The sequence below is a fragment of the Lissotriton helveticus genome, chromosome 6 (genome assembly GCF_964261635.1).
Source record: "Lissotriton helveticus chromosome 6, aLisHel1.1, whole genome shotgun sequence".
NCBI classification, from domain to species: domain Eukaryota; kingdom Metazoa; phylum Chordata; class Amphibia; order Caudata; family Salamandridae; genus Lissotriton; species Lissotriton helveticus.
The window spans coordinates 1,727,058,316-1,727,085,580 of NC_136067.1; positions in this window are offsets into that span (position 1 = coordinate 1,727,058,316).

Genomic DNA, 27,265 nt, shown 5'->3' on the forward strand with positions numbered 1-27,265 from the left:
ATGGCTAAATGATGCCCAATGTTGTCACTACCCTCGTAGGTCTTTTCCCTTGCCGCTGCCCATTTAGCCACGATTTTTTCCATAAACACTGCCCCTATTTCCGCCTTGGCCAAAACTGCTTCTTGTTGGACTGGCTGACAGTCTAGTCCTGCATAGATTGCTTGAGTTAGTTTTGTTTCTATATTTCTTAATTTTACTTGGAGGTCCTTGACCTGATTTTTTTCCACTTTATTTTTCTGGACGTAGAACCTGAGGGTCTCGCCTCTAATCCCTGCCTTTAAGGTGTCCCAGACTATCATTTGGGAAGCAGAGCCGATGTTTATCTCCAGGAACTCCTGGATCCATCCTTGCATATGATTGACATAGCTAGAGTCGTACAATAAAGCTTTCTCAAAGCTCCATTTGGAAGCCTCTCTAGGTTGCCCAAACTCCCTTATACTAAAAATGAGAGGGTTATGGTCGGACATAAAGCTGGGTGCAATGTTTATAGTAAAGCTGTTGGCCAGTGATGCAGATACAAGAAAATAATCCAGTCTAACAAGAACTTGATGCGGGGCCGAGTAGAATGTATACCCGGGTAGCACAGGGTTTTTACTCGCCCAGCTATCTATCTGTCCATGAGTCTGAATAAGGTTAGTTAGGGCTTGAAAGACTTGGGGCTTCCTTCCCTTGTATCTCCAGGTAGTATTAGCAGCCCAATCGCCGGGTAGATGTATGTTAAAGTCCCCACATAACACTATTGGGGTGGACCAGTGTGCTAATTCGCTGGAGACTTGGTTAATGACCCCAGGATCGTCAGCATTGCTCCCGTATAATGAACAAAGGGTGAAGGAAAATGTATTAGGTAGTTGAATCTGGGTAATGGCCCACCTCCCTAGTGAATCTGATTTGGTACGTGGGTTACTGATAGCGAGTCTTCTGTCAGTTAAAATTCCTACTCCCTTTGTTTTGGCGCCTTGTGTGGTAGCACCCACCACTCTAAACCCTAATGTATTTAGTAGATGTTTTTGGGACTGTTCTACATGGGTTTCCTGTAAGCATATGATGTTCCCCCCAAGTGTTCGCAAGCCCATGGCCACCTTTTGTCTTTTTAATGCGTCATTCAAGCCGCAGACGTTGACTGAGACAATTCGTAATGGATCTAACCTAGCCATCTAAAGGATATACCACTGCCCGTTTTAAGTTCCCTAGACATATTTGTAAAAGTGAAACAGGACTAATCATGAGGGTTCATGTGTGTATGTATTTAGTACCTGTGTGTGCCTCCTGTGACCCTGCCAACCCCTCCCACCCCTCCCCCAACTCTCCCCCATCCTCTCCAGCCTCCCCCTTGTGTGAGCAATCAGGCCGAGCCTGAATGATGGTGGTCAATCATGAGCCACGGCCACTGGCCACGCCAGTCGCAGAAAGAAATCGGAATACATGACCATATTCATGTGATCGGCCATTAGACCTGCCTTTCGTGCCCTTCGTGCCCTTGTGCCTTCCGTGTTTTAGTCAGGTGCTCAACTTAAATAAATAGATGCATTATTTCTTTCATATTACAATCTTCCCCCTATTCCTTTCACCCCCCCTTTCCCATCCCTACCAGAGGAGTCAAAAGTTCTAAGAGGAGAATAAGATGAAAAAGGGAGGGCGAGAGAGAGCATACCCAAAGGGTCTATGTATACACACTAAAGACTGCATCTGTCGGTGATTTCTCTTCCCCCCAATTAAGAAAAAGATAACGTCAAAGTAACCAGTCAATCATTATATCCCTTTGTGTCCTTTCTTGAGTTTAATTTCTTCCAAGTATTCTTTGGCTTTAATTTCGGATGTAAAGACCTTGGTAGTACCATGCAGAATAACTTTCAGCCTAGCCGGGTTCATGAGGTACACCTCTGCGCCTAGTTGTTGTAAGGGAGAAATCAACTGCCGCAGATGCCATCTACGCTCCACAGTCTGATGGCAAAAGTCCGGTTTGGAGATAAAGGTGATTCCATGAGCCTCTTTTTTTGAGTTGGGGCGAGCCTTGTCATACACCAGTTGTCTCAGGAGAAAGTTGCCAAAGTATACAAGGAAGACCCGAGTCTGACCTTCAGTTAAATTGCGGTTGTTATAGTGCCGTTTCGGAAAAAAGGGCATCCGGTGAGCTCGCTGCACTTCGCGGTTCCAGTCCCAGTCAGAGTGCTCTGGGAAAGAGTCTTGCAGTAGCTTAACTATGAACTGTCTGGGGTCTTCCCCCTCCTTTCCTTCCGGAATTCCAAGCAGGCGAAGGTTGTTCCGGCGGTGCCGGTTTTCTTGCTCTTCCATTTTCGCCATAATATCTGTAAGGCAAGCAGAGTTGGATTCAGTGGCCTGCTTGGTTGCCACTACTTCAGTCTCCAGGTGTTCCGTCCTGGCCTCGACCATGCCCACTCGCTCGCTGATGTCTGTACAAGTTTTATTCAGCCGTCTGAGACCGCCCTGTAATTTCTTTGCTGCGTTCTTAGCTGCCCGGTTTTCGCCTCTCACTTCCTCCTGGAAGTCTTTAATCGAGGTGAGTATAGCTGTAAGTGAGGGCTCAGTTTTCTCGTTAATTTTGGTTTGTAACTTTCTTGGGCTGCGCCACTGTGATTGTGATTGGGTTGGTTCATTTTCTTCTAGATGATAGGACATCTGCAAATCAGAGTAGTCCCATTTAAGCTGGCTTCTCCGCTTGGTCTTATCCCTTGAGTTGTTTAGGGCGGACAACCATGCCAGGATTGTCACGGGAGACCTCACTTTCCTCTTCGCTAGCACTGCTAGTGTTGTCTTCATCTTCAGTCTCCCCCTCCCCTGATGAACTTGGGGTACTGTCCAAAACCGAGTAGAAATCCTCGTGCCCAATTTCTGGGGTCCAAGGGGCAGTGGTGCCAAGAGGAACCTCCAGGTTTCGAATGGCTGCTTCCGTCTCTATGGGCAGGTCCCTGGCGCTGAGATTCTCAAAAGGTGTACATAGAGCATTGCCGATGTTTCCTTCGTCTGAATCCAGGTGTTCATCCTCGGTAGGAAGTGGGGTTAAAAGAGGGTTGGGGGGCTTAGAGGGGTCAAGCGCATGGTCATGTTCTTCAGTTGGAGTATGCAGTAAAAGAAGTGGCTCCGCTGAACCAAGCTGATTGACTGGCAGACTGGGGGGGCATTACTGGTGTCCAAGCTGTCAGAAAGGGTTTGACTGCTGTTACCGCTAGCACTGTCCTGCTGAGAAGAGGCATCGACTATGTTAGAGCATTGCGTTTTTCCTGGGCTGCTTTTAGTAATAGCTGCCTGGTTTTTAGCCACTAAAAAGATCTTAGCCGGAAGGGGGTGTGTTGGGCCAGCGTCTTTGCTGTCTTTATTATAAGCCCCTGCCCCTGTCTGACCAGTGTTTTTTTTTGCCCCACTGCTCCCACTGACCTGTTTAGGCTTGGTCTTTCCAGTGTCGTCTCCTGCGGAGGGATCCTTCCCTACGATGGGTGTCTTTACTTTTAAACCTTTCTTGGCTCCACGGTGACTCATCTTTTTTACTCTACTGCACTCGTTACGTCTGAGACTCTCCAATGTTCTGCGGTGCCCCCAAAATCCGAACAATGTTGCCAGTACCGTTGTCGCCAGAAGCAGGAAGTTCGGGCTTTGAAGACACACTGCCTGTAGCTCAGCACAGCGCTTCTCCACCTGTTTGACCAAACACTCGCAGGGTGCATGTCTCTCGCGTCCGTTATACACGCAAGCCGCGTGTGATGAAAAAAATTCCAATTTAGCCACCGATAAAACCAGCAAGTACGTGGGATAATCCTCTTTCTTGAAACGCCACTCCACCGCCTTGTAAAGTGCCCTGAGCAGCACCGTAGCTCCGAGCAGGTCCCGCTGTGGCCTCTGCAGCCTCGAGGCTGCCGAGATTCTGTGCACCTGGGATCCCAGCATCACTGATGCGCGCGCAGGGCAGGGCAGGTAGCCGATCGCCTCGAAGTTCGGTGGCTGGCGTGGCGGCCGTGAACACGGGCACACACTGGCTCCATCTTGCTCCTGGTGAAATTCACTCTTGTTGGCAGTTGTAATATTATTAAAATTATTTTTTCTCCAAAGATATTATATTGTTTTAGGGCCATTCCTTTGTCAATTAGTCGTTCTTGGCTTAAATCAATGAATCAACTGTTTTCTAGATTTATTTTGGCTAATTGCCACCCTCTCAGAGCCTTAAGACTGTTAATGCTACCCAAGGAAAGGGGTAGGTGGGCCGTACCTAACCTCCAATTATATAATTGGGCCTCGATGTTGCAGAATATGGAGATATTGCTTAATGAAAACAATGAGTTTATAAGAGATAGGTCCTCTGTCCCTATTTTTTAAATGATTTTGGGTACTGAAGCTAAGGGGTGTCTGCTACGAAATATCAACTTCAATTATTATAAGCGGGTTAGATTTAACACTTTGTGCATTTAAAGTCTGGACCGCTATCTGGAAGAGGCTAGGACTGGGCCGATTTAATGCATAGACCCCTATATTTAGGAATAACCTTTTGCACTATGTATTTAATGATGGATATATGAAGCAATGGTATGATAATGGAATTCGAATAATCGGAGATAATATGTGTGAGAGTGATTTGCTTCTATTTGATAACATTAGGGACAAATATGGGCTGGATAATCAACAATTTTTTTTAATATTTCCAAGTAAAAGATTTTTAGATAAAAAACATGGAGGAACCTTCGGCTTTCTCAAAGTACCGGTAATGGAGTTACTAATTTAAGACTCTAGCTCACTGGGGGGGAGGGGGGGTAACAAACGACTGTCTGATTTAGTACCCGATGATCTCACTAAAGATGTGGACCGGTGTCAAAATTCATTAGAGCTCAATACCGGAGATGCTGAGGACTCATTACTCATGGCGCAGACATCATTTATGGCAACAAATCTACAACTTCAATATTACAAAACGTGGCTTAATTTATATATACCACCTTCGAAGATTGCTAAATGGGGCAGGGTGGCTAGGTCTACTTGCCCCCGCTGCCAACAACCAGCAGCAGATCTCGTCCACATGTTTGCGACACATTCGACACTTGACACTTTTAAAAACAGCGTTAAAGGCTATTTAACAAGTATTCTAGGCATAGAAATTGATTTTACACCTAAATTGATTGCATTGGGGGTAGGCGATGTTCATCCTCGGAATTCAAATTACTTCTTTCTATTTGTTACCTGTACAGTGTTTAGGCTGTGCATAGCTACGCATTGACTTGACCCTATCCCTCCGACGGGACAACTATGGTTGGGAAGGCTCTTATCAATTTTCAGATTTGAAAAAGCTATATATGCCAGAGCCGGTCATAAACTGAGAACGAAAGGACTATCTATCTGGGCTCCTTTGCTGAGTTGGTCTTTTTTGAATGAATGAAGATATAATATTAGTGTGCCTAGTATTCTCCAATGCAAACTTCGCTTTGTTTTAATTTTCACCCTTGTGCTATTTATTTATTTATTTATTTATTTATTCATTTATTTTTTCTGTCTTTTAATTCATAATTCATGTTCAATTCAGACATTTGTACCAATTGTGTTCCCTCGTGTGTGGGTGGGGGGTGAGGGGGTACCTTAGAGCTATTATGCATTTCTGTTTTTGTCTGAACTGATTTGGATTTATTGAAGAAAATTAATAAATAAATAAAACGAAATTCACTGAAAAAATCATAGGTTTCAGGGATGGTATAGTTAGTTGGACATTTCTTTTGTACAAACCATAGAAATTCCCCTGTTATGCAATGCTGATGACATCACATATTACATCATTTATGACAGTGTTAGAACTGGGGGTCTCTAGTTGGCAGAGGTTGGCACCACTGTCCAAATAGGGACCCTGGCTTCTAGTCAGGGTAAGGAGGAAACCCTCTGAGATAACCCATGCTCACTCCCTTGGTAGCTTGGCACGAGCAGTCAAGTCTTATCAAAGGCAATGTGTAAAGTATTTGTACCAACACTCACAGTAACACAAGGAAAACACCACAAACTGACTCCACAACAGTTTAGAAAAATAAAGGTATTCAATATAAACTACACAAGCCCATGGACAAAAATCCAACATACACAGTTCAGGAATATGGTTGCGAAAGAGCTCTTAAAGTTGCGATAAAATAATCACAGTTGCGTGAAAACGTCACAGTTGCGTCACGTTTAGCCAACAGTACCTTTAAATGTGATAAAGTTTCAAAGCAGAAGCGGGTGCGGTGGAAAACAAGCGATGCCTTGCTCCTGAGACCATGGGGAGGCGTTGGCGACAGTCCTGCTGCAGCAGCGGGCGTGTTGCGACAAATCTGGTCTTTATGGGGAGAAAGGCGATGACTTGTATGGATTCCGGTTCCTAGGTTACGTAGGAAGTTTGTTCTCGCAAAGGCACGATGCGATGAACTATAGGGGCTGCGACGAGGTCCTGGGTGACGATGCGCGATCCAGCGGCGATCTTCCTCTCGCAGCTCCTCGATGCGATGGCTCTGCGACGATGTTAGCAGCGACGTGATGCGGTCCGCAAGCAAGCACTGCTGCGATCGCACCCAGCGATGACAGGCTCTGCGACGATGCTCGCAGCGATGATGATCTTCCCGCAAACGAAGGATGCGACATCTCTGGCAGCGGCAACAGGCGCTGTGACGATCTCGCCCTTCGTAGCCGCGGGAATTTCCTCGGGCTGTCGGGGATGCGCTCCGCAAGCGAGCGATGCGATAACTTTTCGGTAGCAAAGTCTCTCAAATCTTGGTTTCCCGCTTCCCAGCACAGGTACAACTTCCAGAGGCACCACAAGTGGCCCAAGCACTCTAGGAGGGACAGAACTCTCTCAGCAGAGCTCAGGGAAGGTGGGGGTGAAGTCCTTTTGTTCATGGGACTTTAAAACAGGAAGCCAGCTCACAACAGGCCCTTGGAGATTCCTTCAAGTAAGGGGACAAAGCAACAACAAAGTCCTTCCCCTTTCCTAGGCAGCAAAGCAACTGCAGGTCTGTCCAGCATCACACAGCAGGGCTGTCCTTCTTCTTCAGTCTTCCAGGTTTCTCCTTGGCAGAGGTTCCTTCTTGTTTCCAGGATGATCTAATTTTCTGTTGTCAGGGGTCCTGTTCTTATACCCCTAAAAGTCTTTGTTCCCTTTGTATAGGAAGGCTCTGAGCCCGGTCTGAACCAGTTCTGGGTGTTCCTGGAGCACTTAGTTTTCCTGGCTTCTCCTTTCCTTTCAGAGTGAGGGGCAGGGTCGTCAGCAGGAAGTGGAGCCAGCATTGTGGACGGCAGGCACAGCCCTATTCAGTCCCAGGTGCTATCCCCTCCCACCTCTCAAGATGCAGATGCAGTCATTCAACCTAGGACTGACTCAGCCAGCCTCCTTGGGAATCCCCAGCCCCTGTCACTCTCAAACCAGACAGTCAATTCACTAACAGGCCAACGCACACAGAAAGGTCAGACAAGAGAACAGCAACTTTCTAAAAGTGCTATTCTCAAACACAGGAGTTAAAAACCACCTTTCCTAAAAGATGTGTTATTAAATTCTGAGTTCAGGGATATCAGACGTTTATGTCCTACCTTGCTCCTATGGGAAGATATGCTGGTAGCCACTGTAGCCAGCATCCCCCATGATAGCCTATAGAGAAAGATAGCCTTACAATAGTGAAAAACGAAAATGGCTGTAATACACTACCAGAGCATGTCACCTGCACAAGTACATGCTCTACCTTTCACATACACTGCACCCTGCCCAAGGGGGTACCTTGGGCTTTCCATATGGGTAACCAATGTGCAAAGAAAGGGAAGGGGTAGGCCCGGTCAGTGGGGACACTGACCAGGAGGACATGGCAGTTCACAGACTGCCCACAGGCACTGCGGTGGCAGGCCTGAGACAACATTTTAGGGCTACTCATGTGGGTGGCACAATCAGTGCTGCAGGCCCACTAGAAGCATTTGAATCACCAGCCCTGGCACACTCAGTGCACTATACTAGGGACTTCTTGGTAATACAAATATGCCAATCATGGATAACCAATCCCAATAACCATTTATACAGAGAGCACTTACACTCTGACACTGATCAGCAGTTACAGAGTGTCCAAAGCATCTAAACCAGCTAAAACGAAATCCAGCACAGCATCAAAAATACAGGAGGTAGAGGCAAAAATATAGGGGGAACCACGCCAAGGATGCCAGGTCTAACAGTCAGTGACATCACTGATGACATCACTGATAACATCTCAAATGACATCACTGATGACATCATCCACATGAAAATCTGATCCACCGCCTCCCACTGTAATATAACCTTTCATACACCCACTGTACTTGTTACTCCATATGCACTTACTGATTCCTAAGTCTACATACACATCCACTCATTCACCCACAGAATTACTCATAGATGTAGTCACTTAACAATACAACACTATCATAAGCACTCATACATCTATACAGACACTCACACACCACCACTCAGCCAGAGTTACTCACACACCTAGTCAGTCATGCAAAAAATCAATCACACTTCCATTTACTGACCTATACAGTTATAGACACACAACATCACTTATTGAAACTGAAACAAATTCATACTTACTCTCTTCTACAATCACTGATACAAGTACACACTCATCCATGCAGACACTCTCACGATCATTGACTCTCACATATAGTCATTTATATACATCAACTTTCACATACACTGGCTTTTATATATGTAGTTACTTGGACATGTAACATTGAGACATTCATTCTCTCACCAACACACCATGCACACACTCACACTCATACAGCTGTTTCCACAAGCACTCTTGAACCTGTACATACAGTGAATCAACCACTCAAACATCTATGCACAGACTCACACACCTCCCACACGCCCACACACACACCCAGGCACCCATACAGATACTCAGACAACCAATCAATAACCCATATAGATCCTCATTTAGCTACTCACCAACCCATGCAACCGCTTGCAAACCAACTGACAAACTAAACTGTGTGAATGTCTGTATCAGTCACTAACCCATGCATTCAGTAAGAGACATGTAATCACTCACTTAAACAGTCAGTCACGCACCTACTAAATCTTCCATCCAGGTACTTATACACCCACACATTCTTCAATACACATTGAATATATATATATATATATATATATATATATATATATATATATATATATATATATATATATATATATATATATTACCTACTGGCGGTCGCCAGTAGGTATATATAGTTAGGATTTTTTCTCTATGGGATTTTTGAAAATTCTATGTCTAATAACTTTGGCGTTTGTGGACGGAATTGGCTGGAATTTTCAGGAAAATGGAACATTTTGTTTCTGAGCAGCCCCTGAAAATTTGGGGGGGTTTCGTCAAGGGGGGGCCGAGAAAAAAGGGGGTCCCAAAACGTGTTTTTAACATTGAGTTTTCCATAGGGCGGTTGGCCTCACTTTTAGCCCGAACAGCTGAATGGATTTGCACGAAACTTGGCAAAATTGTAGGGACTGGTAGCCCGATGTGCCTTTTGTAGGTCTCAATATATGTGCTCCAGTGGATTTTGAGAAATTAACGTTCAAAAAAAGATATATATCTGTAACAGCGGACCGGGCAGCGCTCCGGTTCGCGGACTTTTCGCGTTACGGAGCTTTGTGAAGCGAAGCTGATTGGTTCTCTGGCATCTGTAAACATTCCAAACAGTCCGTAGCGGCCGCCATCTTGTCTCTCGGTAGGATCGAGAGACAAGAGGAGGCCAAAGCGAAGGGGCAAATGACCATAAGGGGGCATAGTAGATCCTCCCTGACCCCCTAGGTTTGATGTGGAGGTTTTAAAAGGGCCCCGCGGGGCAAAAAAAAATAAAAATAATAATAATCGAACGGCTGAATGGATTTGCACGAAACTTGGGGAAATTGTAGGTACTGGTAGCCCGATGTGCCTTTGCTAGGTCTCAATATATGTGCTCCAGTGGATTTTGAGAAATTAACGTTCAAAAAAAGATATATATCTGTAACAGCGCTCCGGTTCGCGGACTTTTCGCGTTACGGAGCTTTGTGAAGCGAAGCTGATTGGTTCTCCGGCGTCTGTAAACATTCCAAACAGTCCGTAGCGGCCGCCATCTTGTCTCTCGGTAGGATCGAGAGACAAGAGGAGGCCAAAGCGAAGGGGCAAATGACCATAAGGGGGCATAGTAGATCCTCCCTGACCCCCTAAGTTTGATGTGGAGGCTTTAAAAGGGCCTCGCAGGGCAAAAAAAAAAAATATCGTTTTTTTAGTTCTTTTGCGTGGGGAGCGCCCGGTTCGCGAACCGGGAAGCGTTCTGGGGAGCGTACTTTCTTGAAAATTAGTGAAAAAAGTTAGAGTAAAATAATAATTGTGAGTGATCAGATGTAGGGTAGCTCTGAGAAGAGCTTTTGGGTTTATGGTACATTTAGGTACTTATAAGTAGGTACCAATGCACAGTCTTAAATTCAGAATGAAAATTCTGTTGCCCTCATCTGAGAAGTGAACTCCATCTCCTCTGTAGATATCTTGCATGTAGTAACGCAAGTTATTGTTGTACAAGGAGCCCATTCCATGGTCTCTCATGTAAGCTGAAACAGATTTGTTTACATGCTTCCTCGACTTCTCAATTTGTGGACAAAATTGGTTCGACCACCTCCATTTCTGTCTTTGGCATATATTTGAATATACCAAGGCAGTCTGAGGAAAAAGTGCCATCAATTGCTCAAAGGTGTCCTTTAAAAGCATTTCCAGACCTACCCCAGTCAAAGTGCCCAAGTCATTACCTCCACAGTGCACAATTAACAGGTCAGGTTTTGGCAAATGCATAAAGGTTTTCACCAATGGTATCAATTGGTGACATTTTAATCCTCTGTGGCCAAACCACTTAATTTCCACATCTTGTAAATTGAGGTTAGGTAAATTCCTGTTTTCAGCGTACCTCTGAGCCCAATAGATGTAACTATGTCCAACAATCCAGACAGAAAACATGGCGAGAGAAGGTTCTGCTGCAGTCAGATGAAGTGTGGCAATGAAATGGCAGTTGAAAAAATAAGAGTTTAAAATGAAAAAAACTGTGGAGTTTCTGTGTTAATGAAGCAGTAACAGTGATTGGTGGATTTTGATTGCTGAAAACAGAAAGTTAGGGTGCATGGATGAGTTCGTTGAAAGATGTATTTTGAGTGGCGAAGAAAAAATCATTAAATGGAAGAATGCACTGGATATGCAGGTGCACTGAGAGTTCAGAGTTCAATTGCAACATTGTTGTGTGAACTTGCAAACACCAGAGGTCTTCCAAGACGTGGTTGCCATGCAGAAAAGGCATGAAATGGCAGAGGGGGGAAGGGTATTGATTTGAAAAAAAGTGAGGGAAGAGTTTTGATTGGGTGACATGAGAGATATGTGTGAAGAATTACAGCATTTCTGTGCTTTTGATAGCTGCAGACTCTGAAGTGCATACCTTTTGCTCTGCTGAAGACAAATTGGTGTGTTTCTGAGACTGTTTTGAAACTCAAAGTATTTGCTAAGGTGAGAAAAGATTTCTTTAATTTAGATAGAAAATAGTGTGCTTTAAGGAGAAAATTATGAAGAAAGTTGTGTTTTTCAAATGTTGCTTTGTCTCAAGTGTTTTACAAATAGATTTTGTTTCTTTGAGAAATTGTAATTGGAGAAAATGTGAAGTATTAGTACTGACAGGGTTTTTATGTGCATAGGAGCTGTGGAGTGTTTTCAAATTATGATTTGTAAATCGTTTTTGAGGAAAAGGAATGGTTTTAATACTTATGACAAGGACATAATGGTGTATGCTTCTTTATAAGGCAATTGAGTGTCTCTGATGTTATTTTTCCCATTTTAATGTAAGACGTTTCCCTGTGGAGCAAATTGCTTGTAAATATGCTCCCACCTGTGCATGGCAAATTTAGATTTTGAATGTTTGCGTTACATAGGCATGTTAAAGGTGACCGAAACATGCTGCAAAGGCAATCAAAAAACGCTTTCATGTGTCTTAAGGACATTTTAAGTCATTTCCCCATGTGGAGTGTTTTTAAATTATGACTTGAAAATCGTTTTTGGGGAAAATGAATGCTTTTAAAATTTATGACAAGGACATAATGGTGTATGCTTCTTTATAAGGCATTTCAGTGTCTCTGATGTTATTTTTGCAATATTGAATTAAAAGACCTTTCTCCGTGGAGCAAATTCCTTGTAAATATGCTCCTACCTGTGCATGGTAAATTTAGATTTTGACTGTTTGAGTTACTTAGCCATGTTAAAAGTGACCCAAAAAAGTTGCAAAGGCTTTAAAAAACATTTTCATGTGTCTTGAGGACATTTTAAGTCATTTCCCCGTGGGCAGTGTTTTCAAATTATGAGTTGAAAATCGTTTTTGAGGTAAAGGAATGTTTTCAAAATTTATGTGCGCCATATGCCCCCAAATTTCTTTTTCAGGGGTGCAGCAGGGTGTTCTTGAGACACCCCTGCACCCTCGAAAAAATTCGTAATTTGCGATGAGCTAATTGCTAATCGCAAATTGCACGTTCATTCCTATGGGCCTCCTGCTCCATGGAAATGAATGGGTAATTTGTAATTAGCAAATAGCTCATCGCAAACTAGGAATGGTAAAGAATCACTATTTATTCCTTGAAGTTCGCTATTTAGGAAATGTAAAAAACTTTGATGATACATATGGCGGTTCATCTCTAACAAGATAAGAAGCTTAGGGATAGATTTATGATGACTGGCGTATCATCAGGGATGTGCCAGTCATCCAATCGCGGGCCGTGGAGGGAGTTACGGTGGGGCAGGGAGGCGGGGAGGGGAGGGGCAGGGTGGAGGGACCTAAAAACTGGCATATGGATAATTGCAGGTAAGTACACAATTTAATTATTCAAACGAAATTCGTAGCGCGCACAGCATCCCATTTTGCGATGCAGTGCGTGCTACGAAATTCGTTTGAATAATTAAATTGTGTACTTACCTGCAATTATCCATATGCCAGTTTTTAGGTCCCTCCACCCTGCCCCTCCCCCTTCCCGCCTCCCTGCCCCACCGTAACTTCCTCCACTGCCCACGGCTGCAGTCATCCTGTGCGGCTGTTCCGCCACCCATGGTGTGCTGCATTTACAATGCGGCGCATCATGGGGTAAAAACAGCATAGATGCGTGACGCATCTGTGCCGTAAAGGTGGCGCATTGCTGGAGTTGTATCGCAAGTGTGATGAAGCTCCAGCAAGGCTCAGGGGTGCCCCTGTCGCAGGGTTTCTGTTCTCACATAGAACTGTGCACAGAGGATTGGAACCTCGGCGAATTAGGGTGCCCCAAAACTCACCTTAGTACCGAAAAACCCCTTAGCAAGCTAGCTACAGTGTCACATTGAATATAACAAACTCTCAATGTTTAGACAATCCAGAATATGAACTTACAGTACCTCAGGATATGTGGAACTCATGAACACTCGGTCGTTATATATTCATTACAAACCAGAACATGGAGTTAAGAAGAACACATGTGTATTTGAAATGTTTATTTACTAATGCCGTCTTCTCAGGCGTAGTATCTTAGATAATACAAGTACACATCTTCGTCGCCATTGTAATAATGTGAGAACGTACGTCTTTAAATGTTTTTTAGTTATCTTTATTCCGGAGCGCCGGGGCTAAGCTGTTGCTCAACGGTCGGCGCCAAGCAAACAATATGGCCGCCTTCCGCTTTCTGTTTCCCCAAATCCTGTTTCTGTGCAGGAACACTAGAACGCTACCACAATTATCAGTAGCAAAATTACCAGCATAGTTACTAGTACATAAAAAGCGAATGGTGACAGTATGTTAACATGCTGTAAATGAATAAGAGTTAGCAACACTTATATCTCACCCTGCCTAATACACATATTATATTATTTGCTAAGAAGGTCTCTTTGGGTTAGTTTAGGGCGTGCCTATACTTTAGTGTCCTAGATTTGAAGGAATCACATCAGCATACACCAGCTCTCTCTTCATGTGAACCGCATCAAGTGTTGTGTATGTGTGTGTTCGGTAGAGCAATATAAAACCAGCCTCATGCCCAGAATTGGCAGAAGCTGCACTTATGTTATGACTATGAAGTCGTGGAGATCAGACCTCATAACAATTCTGTATCGTGTTGTTCTTGAAACTTCAGCACTCGCTGTACAGATATAGTTTAAGAAGCAAAGCAGATAGTAGAGCAATAACATATTATTGTCATGTAAACCATGATGAACTACTAGGTTGAAAGCTAAAGCAACAACTAAGTGTCGTGTGCAGAAGTTGCAAAAAAGGAAAAATGGCGTTTAAACCGGTAATGAGCCCATGTTAACTTAACACGGTGTAAAGATATCCAGGATCTACATGACACCCCTCCATGATCCGGAAACGAACAAAATAAGGTAATAGAAGTGCCATCTCATGAGAGCAGATGGCAACTTTATATGTGCACGGTCCGCAAGGTAAAACATTAAAAACTAGCAAAATTTAATGCTAAGAAAAAATAAAACAGTCAACTAGTTTATCGAGGCTTAAGCCAATAGGCAAGCTAAATAATAAAAACTTGACAAATAAGTCAATGAATTGTCAATGAAATGCTAGTACTCAGCATATCAAACATGAAAAAGGTCTATGACATAATTGTGTATGCAAAATAAGCTGCAACAGCCTCCAATAGGAAGTCACCGTCTTCATCCGAAAAGAGTTCAGCCATCCAATTTAAAAGCGGAAAAGAACATACGTGCTCTCCCAGCACCGGATCCTCTATCACCATCAGAGGACAGCTCGGTGGGTTTTCAAGAAAGCTCTGTTCCAAGAAAGACTGTGTTGCCGCCAGTAAATTCCAGGGACCAATTAGTCCATGCATCAATGCCACAGCCATAATCCTTTCGCCAGGACAAACCAACTCGTGAGCAATGATAGGACTCATCAGCTGATTAAAGTCGACGTCAGGAGAAACCGGTCCGCAGAGACACAAATTAATGGCCCAATCGAAATCACAGGTCAGGCAGTGAAATACAGGCTGGATACAGGTGAAGTAGGAAAATCGAAAAGATAATCCATATGCCGTGCTTAATATCGCCAACGGCATTGTGCCATAATATTCAAGCATGCGATTGCGGAACAGCGTTAGCAGCTGCAGGGCGGGACCTTGCACAGGAGGGACATCCATATTTAAAAATGTAAAAAAGCACAAGAGCGTCCGGTGCTAATGCAAGTAAAACTGGGAATCCACCAAACAAAGTGGAAAAAATAGAATGAAAGAAAGCAGGGATGACTCCAAAGATTTTCTCAAATGAAGTCACGAGACCACTGCTAACAACTTTAAAAAAATGCGCCAGGGCCTTTGTGGAGGACGCGTTAAAGATAGTCCGAACCATCTCGCTGAAATGCAAAGGCGAATCAGTATTTAAAAGGGCCTGCACCTCTGTACGGGTGTTCGCTATGTGAAGCACGAAAGTTTCACGGGCCGAACTCCAGGCCACCTCTCTCTGAGACAAAAGAGTCCTTATTCTTGCCATGCCGTTGAAATCTGCTCCCAAGGTTGGTATTTGTGGCCAGATTGAAAACTCCCTATGTTCATGTGTGGGAGGAAATAGAACATTTCTGCAGCAAATAACCCGTTCACTTACTGTTACGATAAAAGGAATACTTTTAATTAACCCAGAACAATCTTCATTATTGAGCATCAAATAACTACCATTTTCCAACAACTTGAACGTGGGGATGATAGCAGGAACTGGCGTGCCTTGCAACACGCAAGCCATATTTGGTCGGTCTTTGTTGCATGAACCGTGTAACTGTATGTGCGTACACATTAGTGAATGATCTGGCGTCTCAGTGCATTCCTCTCCATTCAGATAAACTTCTTGATCATCTTTGAAACATCTGTATGTGTATGGAAGCGACCAGATCTCATGAAGAAAACCACTACCTAAAGGTTCATAACGACCTATTGGTATATATTTCATACAATTTGAAAACTTATATAAAGCAAAAGGCAGCGTTATTAAACCGTGGATAAGGCACGTTGCCAAAGCAGCCAACCTTTTGGATTTATACTGGAAATGTTAAAGGAAGAATTACGGAGTAGGGCCTGTAAATCACTAATGGACAACCGAGTAAAATGACTCCAACCATCATATTCCTCTAACTCCGGGATAGTAGGGGTGTTTAATTTTTTAGAAGTAGCCAATCCAAAGCATTTGGTCTGGGAAATTGTTTCATTCACAAACAACATATGATTTGGGATGAGACATGCACGGTGCAAAGCCTCAGTGCCTTGTACCTGCCAGGTTCGTGAACCCCAAACTGATGTAGATCCTGGATATCTTTACACTGTGTTAAGTTAGCATGGGCTCATTACCGGTTTAAACGCCATTTTTCCTTTTTTGCAACTTCTGCACACGACACTTAGTTGTTGCTTTAGCTTTCAGTCTACCTGCGTCAAGATCTATGCCTGCTTCAAGCAGGCGCAGGGTTTTGACATAGCTTTGTCCTATCTGATTGTAAATGCGGCACACCATGGGTGGCAGAGCAGTGGTGCACGTTAACTGGTGCATCCCTGGGGATGTGCTAGTTAACATAAATCTGCCCCTTTTATTATTAATTATGTGCAGGGGACACAGAGTCAGTGAGGTTTATCCAAGGTTAAGAAGAGATGAGTCCTGTTCACTGAAAAATTGGACATAGGCTTCACCTCCTCACAGCCGCGGGCCGTGGAGGGAGTTACGGTGGGGCAGGGAGGCGGGGAGGGGGAGGGGCAGGGTGGAGGGACCTAAAAACTGGCATATGGATAATTGCAGGTAAGTACACAATTTAATTATTCAAACGAAATTCGTAGCGCACACAGCATCGCCCGCGGCTGTCTCCTCAGCATCGCTGGACATGGTTAAATATAAGCTGCAAAATGTTACTCTTGTTAAACAATTTTACTATTATAATCTCTGAGATTTGTCTCTTACTCTGCAACATCTCATTGTTGTTATCTTTCTTTAAAGATAAAGACAACATCAACATGAGCGACAATCAGCAATTAATTGATTTCGACCTCATCATTGAACTCGTAATTGAAACATCAGTGGATGTTGATCCTTTGGATGATTTAAATCCTGAGGATGAAGAAGAACGTGATGAGGATGCAGATTTGTCAGAATTGTATGACATAGGATGGGAAGCTGACGTGCTTGAGCCTATGGAACTATAAACATTTATTTTATAAATTTATAATAAATAAAAAGTAAAAATGTAAACCGTTTAATTTAAAAATAAAGACACCTTCAAAAACAGGTTATGTGTAGTGTCTTCAATAAAATATTAAAATATGCTCATAAAATTAGATCAGATTCACATATAAAACAGCACAGGTAAAATGAATATAAATTCCATTTCTTTTCTGCTATTTCTGTATTCTAAATTTGCCATGCACAAAAAAATCTTCTATGTAAAAATGTTAAGTAATGTGTTAAGTTTTTGATGACTGTTATTGATTTACTGTTGGGTAATAGTGGTTAATAAAAATTTTTATTATATTTTACCACAGATTCAACTGCAGATCATTTCAAGATTTCAGCATGCCAACCAAAGAAAGAGTGAGAAAGGCTGCAAAACGTCAAAGACAGCAGCTGAATGAAAAAAAGCAGCAGTCCTCTAACAAAAAGATTTGTCAAGTCACCAAGAAAGCACCGGGTAAGAGTACAAAAACATTCATAAGAAATATCTGTGGTAAAAAAAATATTACTACAGAAAATGTTTCAGTCCAGAAAAGGAGAAGCAATTCAAACGGAAAGGAAAGGCCAATGAAAAATGTTACTGCTAGAGTAAGAGATAACTCTATGCATGAAAGTAGAAGGAAACAACAGTTTAGGGACATTCGTAAACGAATGTTCCGCAACAGGATAATTGGCAATTTGTTAAAAAATATTAAGAAAGGTCAACAGAAAGTGGTTTTTTATAAGAGAAAAAAAATATTTGAGAAAGTTATTGATCAGGCATTTGAAATTAAACGTAAGTTATTTATTTTGACAATCAATAGAATTAGGAAGCTAAACAAGGCAATTTATGATTTCAAAAGAAATAGTAGATGGAAGAGAATAGTTAATCGTAGTAATTTTTGTGAAGTTTTTTCTGGAGAATGGATGCATAGTTCAAGCTCTGAGGCATTTTTTAATGAGGAGAGTTATTTCCAGGATAATGATTTGGTGCATGCAGTTGACACCAGTGGTCGAGCTTATGAAGTGAAAGATGGTTGTCCAGTTGAAAAAGAAAAACTTGTGACAACAGAGATAGAAGAGGTGTTAGGTAATGAGGTTTTAGGGAGACGTCCTAAGGGTCCTGTGTACACCTGGAAGTGTAGTAGTATTTGCAGTGTACGACAGGATTCCATCAATTTGCTTTGTGATTTTATACGGTCATTTAATAAGAAAAGTTTGAAGCAGAAAATGAAGTTGTTGCAAGAATTAGATCCTTGCAGAGTGAGAGAAGTGATAGGTTTGCATGGTCATTCACTGGCTTGTCTTTCCAGGAGAGTATGCCAGAGTGTTTTTCATCATTTCAGGATGCTAGCAGTGCATCATAATAAAGTGAGGAAATTAGTTAGAATGTTGTATTATGCTAAGAGTCCAGCAATTATGCTTAAACAATTATGCGCTGCTCTTTTGCATGGTTCTGAAATAGATGTGAAGAATATATGTGAAGAAATTGAGTTTTGTTACTTTGGAAGTAAAAAGGAGAATGTTGAAATTGACCAAGAAGAAGAGAGTAATGTGGAAGATAGTGTACAGGTTTCCAGTACAGATAATTTCCAGAGGGAAATTGCGACGTTTGAGGTGAAATCAAGTGAGAGGCCAAATTTCAGTTGTGTGTGTTGTCGACGCACTTATTATAAGAATCAGACTAAGTTAGTGGATTTATATGCAAAAAGTGAAAGGGAAAATAATAGTGAATGGAAGGATTTTACAACATACTTGATGGTAGAAAATTGTTTTGATTTGGGATTGGATCAACGTGTGTGTACTTATTGTTGTAACAAATTAAATCAAAACCAGATGCCTGCTAGAGCAGTTCATAATAATCTGGAATTGGTTGAGATTCCTTCTGAATTGAAGGATTTAAATACTTATGAATCTATTTTGATTCAAAGTATCCATCCCTTTCAGGCTATTGTAAGAATGGAGCCAAAGACAGGGAAATTGCCTCCATCAGATTTACAGATAGGATTAAAGGGAAGAGTTGTTTATTTGCCTCTAGATTTCAAGAAAAACATTAACACAATTGGAGTAGAAAAAGTGGAAGAGGAACCTCTGGTTATCTTAGTTAATGGGGTTCCGACAAAGAATACGAAAATATGGCAAGATTTAGTAGATGTTAGGAAAGTCAAAAGGGCAACATTGTATTTGAAAAAAAATAATAAATACTATAAAAATGTATATGTTGCAGAAGAGGAAGTAAGTGAGGAAGAGGATAGCGATTTGTGTGGTGGTCAAATTGAGAAAGTAGAACCCTGTACTAGTGAAGAAATATATGAACATTATAGTGTTCATCCTTTGCATTCCAAGGAAGTCATGGGGAATGCTATTGAGTTGTTTCAAATGAAACAAGCCAAAGGGAGTCCCATTAGTGTTTGGGAGGAAAGTTTGGAAGCTCGGTGTTTCCCACAGCTTTTTCCAACAGGTCAGGGAGGAAGATATGATGAGCGACCTCATCAAATTCCTGCTTCTGAATACCGGACTTTGCGATTGTATGCAGGAGATGCTAGGTTTCGACAATGCATTCCTTATTTGTTTCATCTCCTGTTTGAAAGCGATCTGTCTGGACTGTCATATGCAGTGAACCACATCTTGAAAAGTGGTATACACATGCAAAACATCTCGGCAAGTGACTTTATGGATAAAGTCAATGTCCAAGATAGTATTTTGGATTCTCACCTGATTAATCTCATGGCGTGTCAGCGTGGTACTAATGAGTACTGGTACCGTCGTCATGGTGATTTAAAATGTATGCTGAGGAACTTAGGAACTCCCACATGGTTCCTCACTCTGAGCTGTGCTGAGTATGGCTGGGAAGACTTACTTGAATTTCTACGAGAGGCAAATGCTAACGTAGAAAACATCGAATTCAAGACACCCGGAGAACTGTGCTCTTTGGATCCAGTCAATGTATGTAGGTACTTTAATCATAGATTTGAAGGTATGATGTCTTTCATCATGAATAAGAAGAATCCACCTCTTGGAGAGGTGTTGGATTTCTTCTGGAGAAAGGAGTACCAAGCAAGAGGTGCTCCTCATATACATATGTTGCTGTGGATCAAGGATGCACCTAAATTTGGAACGGATCCAGAAGACTCAGTGATGAGTTTCATAGAACAGTATTCTACGTGTGCTGTTCCAAACGCAAAGGAGAAAAAAAGCCTAAGAGAAAAAGTTCTACGTTTCCAAAGCCATCGATGTGGAAAGTACTGTCGTCGTAAATTCCGAAACAAAGACAAGTTCTACACCAAATGTCGTTTCGGCTTTCCACGACCGGTGATTTCTAAAGGAAGAGTGAACAGTTTGATGTCTTCGCTGCGACATAATGTGATGAAGAAATCACCTAAAAACACATACAATTTGAAGAGGAACGAAGAGTCTAAGTACATCAACGACTACAACCCGGTGATTTTGTCCATGTGGAATGCTAACATGGATATACAGTTTGTGGCTGATAACTGTATGGCTGTGGCTCGGTATGTGACATCTTACATCACCAAAAAAGAGAAGACAGAATTGAAGGATATGTGGGAGGACATTTCCCATGAAAAGAGCCTCAGCTAGAAGTTGTACAGTTTCAGTCTGAAGATGTTGTCGCATCGAGAAATCGGAGGTTACGAATGTTCTGACCGGTTGTCTTCAGCAAGTCTCTATGCCAAGTCCAGGAGTATCGTTTGGGCGAGTCTTGGTCTTGCTGCAACCCGTAATCGAGTTCTCAAACCTGTGCGGGAAATTGAGTATTTGGCGGAAAAGGAGCCAAACAGTACCGACATTTTGAAGAGCAACATGTTGGATACATATTATCCAAATCGAAGCAGTCACCTCGAGAATGTTTGTCTGTATGAGGTTCTGCAAAATTACATATTCAAGAGGAACATCAAAGAAGATACTGAGAAAGGAGTGTATGCTGTAATAGGAAGTGAGGGATGTCTGGTGAAGCAAAGAAAATGCCACTTGATAAACCATCGAAAATTGAGTGGCGAATCTCCTGAAAAAAAGGAGTTTTTCTATTTAGCACTTTTGCAACTTTTTAAGCCTTGGCGTGCAGAAGAGGAACTGCTTGGAGATTTCCTCTGTTATGAAGACTCTTTCAATGCTGCCAAGGGGACCATAGAATGTCCTGCTTTTCCCAAATATGTAGAAATGTTGAATGTGGAAATTGAGCAGGAAGCAACGATTGCAACGGAGATTGCCAGAGACAGTTCTCAGGACAGTCAGAGTTCTGCTTCATTGAGTCAGGATCCACTAGGAGGACCTGTTATCGAAAATGAAGCTGCCACTGCTATGAATGAAGTGGAAAGAGCAATGGCACATGCTCAGGAGGATGCGGTTAACTTAGAAGAGTTGGAAAGACAACTCAACGTTGAGCAGAGGAAAATATATGACGAAGTTACCATGCAAATTGATCATGGATTAAGTCATGACAAGAAAGAGTGCTCATGTACGTCGTTGAAGCCTGTTCGACTGTACGTGAGTGGAGAAGCGGGAACTGGAAAAAGTTTCCTTATTAAAGCAATTTCATGTTATTTGCAGGAAAGGACAGAGTCATCGATGTCTTGTGTTGTCACCGCTCCAACTGGACTGGCAGCACATAACATTAAAGGGATTACTTTACATCGTTTACTGATGCTGCCAGTGGAGCATGACAACAAATTACAATATCACAAGCTATCGGGAGATGCTTGTTTTGAAGTTTCAAGAGTCTTGAGGAAAATGAAACTTCTTATCATTGACGAAGCATGGTTTCCAATGTCATGCTTGCCTTTGTGCATTTGAGAATGCAAGAAGTTCTCAAAACAGAGTATGATGTGTTATTTGGTGGCAAACACATCATTGTTTTCGGAGATCTTCTGCAGCTGACACCAGTGAAAGGGCAACCTGTGTTCAAAATGCTCACGCATGAAGATACCAGGAAGTGTCTAGGGAGCATTGGCAACGTCAATATATGGTTAAACTTCAATTATGCTGAACTGCATGAAAATATGCGTCAGGCGAAGGATGAAGTTTACAAGACTATTCTACAAGATGTTAGAATTGGAAAAGTGACCGAGCATGGGAAAGAAGCTTTACATGCACGATTACTGACAAATTTATATCCAGACCAAGATGTTGTGCCTGAGAATATTTTTCAGAAAATTACTGAGAAGAAATCTGGAATATGTTTGATGCCAACTCTTGCAGAATGTGCCAAATTCAACAACAAAATGTTGCACTTAGAAAAGCAAGAGATTGTGAAACTGGAAGCTATTGACAGAGTAGAGCATATGGGATCAACAATTATTTTGTCTGAGAATCTGAAAACAAAATTGGATTCATTAGAGAAGAGTATATCTAAAACTGCAGGTTTTGAAAAGACTCTGAATGTGTGCTTGAACTGCCGTATAATTTTAAGAAGGAATTTACATGTTGAAAGAGGTCTGGTAAATGGATCAATGGGTAATGTTGTTGATTTTGTGAAATACAGAAATAGAGATGGAATTGAATTTTTTAAAATTAAATTTGATGGCATTGAGGAAGTACAGCTAATTGGTCGTTGTTCTGCTAGATTTTTGCTTGTAAAAGACTTATATGTTAGTCGTAAGCAGTTTCCTGTTTGCTTGGCATATGCGGTGACAATCCATAAATCGCAAGGTTTAAGTGTAGACAGTGCATTGGTGAATATTGGCAGTTCTGTGTTCAAGGAGGGTATGGCATATGTGGTATTGTCACGAGTTAGAACTTTATCGGGATTGTACTTGATTGAGTGTGATGTCACAAACATGTGTGCCGATGTAGATTGTGTTAAGGAATACAATAGGTTAAGAAGAGAGTATGCGCCACATTTGCCTCAGTATCCTTAGTTTGAGAAACGTGTGGTAGGCCGGAAACGAAGAAATGTGACCAATATTGGGGAGGTTGTAGCAAAAAGACGAAAAGTCGATGAACCTGAAATTATAAGCAGAAACAAAAAGGATTCTGTTGAAGATGTTGTTGGTTTTCAATTTGAAAACAGTTCTGGTGTCAACTGCTATGCTAATGTAGTGGTTAATGTTTTGTTTTCTCTAGAAAATGTAAAAGAAGAGATTGTGGTCAATTCTGATCAAAGATTTTGCAGTTTGTTAAATTCTGTGTTAGAGAAATGTAGCACTGATAGAACAAACATAGAAAGTGTGTCTGAAATTCGAAATCTGTTAGACAGATGTTCAGGCCAAACACAATTCTCTCAAAATAGTCAGCAAGATTGTCAGGAGTTTTTAATGTATATGCTTGATATATTGCATGATGAAGGTGTAGATGTAGATCACCTGTTTGGGCTTTCTTATCAATGGCAGCATGACTGCGAGAACTGTAGGGTATCAAGTACTACTAGTGTAGACTCAGAAAGATTTATATATTTAACTTTGCCAGACAGTAAATCAGTCTCTTTTAATAAGCTAGTAAAAGGAGCTGATCACAACATGGAGTGTAGCCAATGTAAATCTGAAATGATGTCCACATTATTTATACGAACATATGGCCAGTATGTCATTTTAATGTTCCAACGATGTAGGCCTGATGGAACAAAATTGACAACTTTAATTAAAAATTTTGTGGCTTCACAGTTGTCAATATCAGGAAGGACTTTTGTAACTGTAGCAATTATATATCATGACGGTCCTTCAATAACATCAGGACATTACACAGCTTATTTAAAGTCTAGAAATGGCTGGTCATTCTGCAATGATTCTGTTTTAATTTTCAAAAAAAAATTGCTGTATGACCTTAAAAACTCTTACCTGGTGTTTTTAAAACCAAAATTTTAGGGAAAGAATCTCGGGATGTGGTCTGAGGAATTTCAAGAAGTTCTAATGGCTCCTACACGATTTGGCCTTGAGGATAAGTGTAGTACAGAGATATAACTTCTTACCATAACACTGGACGTCATGGAGAAATACGTGCACTTTGAATGAGTTCAGAAAAACTGTTTCTTTTTATAAGCTAATTGAAGCAGCCAATCAAAACATGGAGTAGAGGGAATGTAAGTCTGCAATGCTGTCTACTGTTTTACATTGCTTTGTGATTAAAAGTGATGTAGAGAATTAAATAATTGTAGTAGTCATAAAGGTAGTGTAAGTCTGCTTCATAGTAAGCAGTATCAGTGTCATAGGAAATGTAGAACATGAGTGAGCAAGAAGGGGAAGATATTACTAGTCCAGGATTGTGAAAATGATCTTGAACATTTTAATTGTGAAAGTTGCGGAAATACAACATGACGGGATTGGCTTACAAGAATTCTAAGAGTTATAAATGGCTCAGACACGATTTGGCCTTGTGGAAACGTGTGGTAGAGAGCGAGAAGTCATTTATTGTATGTAACATGTTTTTGAAAACAATGGAGGTTTTCTTTCAGAAAGTGGCGGGTTGAAAGTAATAACAGCACAACAGAGTGTAAGCTGTTCATAGGACATCCTTCGCCGTCATGGAAAGTAAGTTAACTTTAAGGAGTTCTGAATTCTGATTTGTTATGTTGTATGGGTTTTTTAAACACAATCATTTTGATTGTGTTTTTTTTTCCCCGCTGTTATATGATGAATACATTCAAGTCACTGTTTTTAGTGAAATTTTATACATTCTGAGAACAGCTAAAATAAACCATTTAATATGTATAATTAATTCTGTTCTGTTTGCATTTATGATGTACATGTAGAACTGTGTAGGAGGCATGGAGAAGGTGAGGCTTCTGTAAGTGTCAAAGTTGTTGCATACAGTGCTCATATTCTACGTAGTCTTTCATATGATAGACTACATTTCCACAATGAGATACCTAAGCTTTCATTCTTTCAAAAATCTTTATTTCGATCACATGATCATAAAAGATGCATAGTATTTGTACACAGTAAAAAATTATTAAACATAGTGTGATCCAATAATTAAGAACATTTTAAAAAGAAGGGAAGCATGGGGTACGATAAAAGCAGTAAAAATTTCCGGGGTACTGTTATGTAAGTCTTTTCAACGCTCGATTCCGGATGAACCACATGGAGGTCAAAAATTTTGAAAGGGCGAAAACCACAATGGGAGAGAGGTCTGACTTTAAAATTCTATAGGCAGGTTGAAAAGATCTGAAGCCCAAGTTTTTAAGTAGCGGGACTAGCCAGTATCTCCTACTCCTCTCGTAGCCCTTGCAGAAGAAGACGGCATGAACATCGTCTTCTTTCTGATGAGCACACACTGGGCAGAGTTCTGTGGTGGATCGTGATTGCCAGGACGCTGTGAATGAAGCTAGAGGGAGGCATCCATACCTCCACTGTAGAAATAATTTTCTCGTTAGTGTAGGGGAGATTGAGTCAAGAGCACTTTCAAGATGGTAAGAGTCTTTCGCTTTGAGGAACAAATGTGTCAAGGATCCTTCTCTCGTGGCATCAATGGCTTTTGTCAACATCAATTCATAGTATGCTCTCACGAGTACTTTCTTTGGAGTCTTTACACAAAAGTTTAGGGGATCCCTCCATAGTTCCGGGAAACCCATCTCCTCAAGCGTTGCCCTGACATAAATCATCCACGGAATTCGTTTGGCGTTCCTTAGCTCTAGAAATTCCTGTAATTCCTCTCTGTAGCTTGTAAGGTCTGGGCTACACCACAGGCGCCTCCAAAAAGTTAGCGGTTTGAGTCCCAGCTCTTCTGTTATAGATCGAATTCCCAGGTCTAGTCTGAGGGGGAGTAGTGGGGTGCTCTGAGGTAGAGAGACAACCTGTCTCAGGAATTTATTTTCAATTAGCTGTAATTTTGGGAGTTTGGAATGCCCCCACAATTCACCCCCATATGTGACACCCGCCCGGGCCTGGGTTTTGTAAATATGAATAATTGGGGATAGTGGGCGATAAGAAGATTTATTTGCCAGACGCATCGTGCCACCCGCCAACTGAGCCAGTTTGATGGTCACTTTGGTCTGGTGAGTCGTCCAAGTTAGATGTTCATTTAGAGTAATCCCCAAGTATTCAATATTATGCACACGTTCTAATTGGACATTGTCCAGCCTGGGAGGGGCTCGGTTATGGGGGTTTGGATTTAAGATCATAAATTTAGTTTTTTGTGGGTTGATCTCCAATCCACGTTCGGAGCACAACTCCAGAAAGCCATCCAAGATGCGTTGGATTCCCATAGGGGATTTAGACAGCAGCAGGGTGTCATCTGCAAACATAATTGCAGGCACCCTGCTGCCTGTCAACTTTGGGGCATCAGTGTTGGCAATCCTTTTTAGGTGGGCAACAACCCCGTTCACAAAGAGGCAAAACAGGGTCGGTGCGAGCACGCAGCCCTGTCTCACCCCTCTGCGAACGGGGAACCTTTCGGTTAGCTTGCCACCTTTGCCACACCTTACGCGGGCATAGTTGTTGCAATGGAGTCTCATCAGGATTGCCAAAATGTCCCCAGGGACGTTTAGCTCTTCCATGACCTTCCACAGCCTCGCTCTGGGTACCAAATCGAAGGCGGCACGTAAGTCTACAAAGATGGTATATAGACTGCCGCCCTCGATTACAGCTGTTCTCCAGTAGAGTAGATTTAACCTGAAGATTTGGTCTATGGTCGAGACACCCTGCCTAAAACCTGCCTGGTAGGGGGACAGGATGTCCATCTCTTCTATCCAGGCCTGTAAACGATTCAAGATCAGTCTACCAAAGAGTTTCTGGGATATGTCGATGAGACTAATAGGTCGATAGTTCGAGGGAAGCAGAGGGGATCCCTTTTTATAAATTGGAACCACCTCAGCTCCCCTCCAAGTATCGGGCACCTCCATTCCCCCCAAGATGGCATTGAATATCAGTGTAAGGTAAGGTGCCCATATCCCAGGTTCTTGTTTGAACAAGTCCCCTGGCACCCCGTCTAGTCCCGGGGCCTTCCCTGCAGCTAAACCTTTTATGGCATCCCTCACTTCTTTTTCATTAAAGGGAGCTCCAATGGCGCTGGATGTGTATGTTATTATGTCAGTGTTTTGATCCCCCCCTCCCTCCGCATACAAGGCTTCAAAATGACTTTGCCACACCAGAGGGGATATATTGGGCTATATTGCGGAGGATAGGTCCTCCGTG